Consider the following 1,869-nt stretch of genomic DNA (forward strand, 5'->3'; position numbering starts at 1 on the left):
CTCTCAGTTTGTGGAGCAACCATCATACCATTCACACACCGATGGCACAGCCTTCAGGAGCAATTTGGGGTCAGTGTCTTGCCAAGGACACTTCGACATGCAGAACGCAGGAGCCGGGGATCGAACCGCGCATCATCTGATTAGTGGACGACCCGCTCTGCCTGTGAGCCCAAGCCGCCCCAATGTATGTGTGTGGTGTGGTGTGTGTGTGTGTGTGTGGAGAGAGAGAGAGAGAGAGAGAGAGAGAGAGAGAAGGAGAGAGAGAGAAGGATAGAGGAGAGAGAGAGAGAGAGAGAATGAAGAGAAGAACGAGATAGATGAGCGAGGAGAGGAGAGCATCCCGTAAAACACTTAATTCCAACCATCAATTAAATCCTAATCAAAAATATTGGCAAAACGTTTGTTTCAGATTCTGATTTGATTTAGTATAAGCTGTATTCTTCTTGCAATATGGACAACAAAACACAACATGATGAATCTAAATCCAGTATTCTCTTCTTTTACCCTCTGGTTTTGTGTCTACCAACTTCCTGACAAAATGATCTGTCTCTTTAGCTGTTCTTGTTGAATATAGCATGGAGAGTTTCTGTTTCACTGGCTATGGGATGGAAGATTGCATTTTCCACCTTAGATTGCAAACTAGCCTGGCATCACCAGACTGATCCTCAAATGTAAGTTATCTGAAACTCCTTATCAACAGACCAACATGCCTCTGGCATGCAGTCACCACAGTCACACAGTGCAGGAAAAAACAAAGGAAAGACATTACCACACACACAGTACATTCAATAAAAATAATCTCAATTTGTGCATTGGAGCAGACTGAAATATCACAAAGTGTGTTGGCACAGTGGACTGAACTGTGTGTACCTGATATGAAACTGTATGATTCATTTACTAATTCCATGAGCAGCCACGAGAGGGCAGCAAACAGACAGACTCCATCAGCCATGTTTTCACTGCTGAGCTGAGCTGGTGATCATCATGCTGATCACATGGATCAGGTATATGCAGTAGTCGAGTTTGTAAAATGAAACCAGGGGGGATGGTGAAGTTTTTCATTTATGTGACATATTTTCCAGCAGGAGGGTCTGGGGGTCCTCCCCCCTGCATTCTAGTCAATTTTAGGGTGACTTGCTAGACTGGCAATCCTGAATCCCATCTGATTCATAGCTGCATTCTCAGTTGCATGGCCTGCACATGACAAACTATTTATCAGAAGAAACAATAACCACTTAACTATGGACATCTAGAGATTATTATGTAAACAACATGGCAAATTGAGAAGACAATACTTATAATCATGGTACTTGTAAATCTTTTGTAATTGTTATCTATTAACACTCAGCAAACATTATAAATGAATATCTGAATCTTCTCATGTGAAGTGAAGTCCATTTTATTTCAAATGCACAAGAACAAATTTAAAAACAGCATCTTCCAATGTATTAATAAAACATAAATGTAAACTGAGACTTTTTTAACTTGAGGGGCCAGACAGAAGAAAAAAAAAGATAAGTTTAGAAAGAGGGACTAGTCCAAAAGTAAAGTCTATGTAGACTAAGAAATGCAGACAAATATATACAGAGGTAGGTAGATACCAATAAGATAAAATAAACACAGTGATTATCACAGCAGACTCAGCTTTGCTCTCCTGCTTGCTCTGCTCATTCTCTCAGTCTCAGGTCCCCTTCAGCTTCAGTTGCACCATGTTGCTGCTGACTGTCAGCTGTAGAAAACAGCAGTGGTCCAGTCAAGTCAGTTTTATTTCTATAGCACATTTACAGACAGACTAATACAGATTAGCCCTGATTCCCAAACCAGTGGTCACGTTTAAAATGTTCACTCTCTCAAGCACAGCTCTGTGTG

The sequence above is a fragment of the Larimichthys crocea genome, unplaced genomic scaffold (assembly GCF_000972845.2).
Source record: "Larimichthys crocea isolate SSNF unplaced genomic scaffold, L_crocea_2.0 scaffold397, whole genome shotgun sequence".
Taxonomy (NCBI): domain Eukaryota; kingdom Metazoa; phylum Chordata; class Actinopteri; family Sciaenidae; genus Larimichthys; species Larimichthys crocea.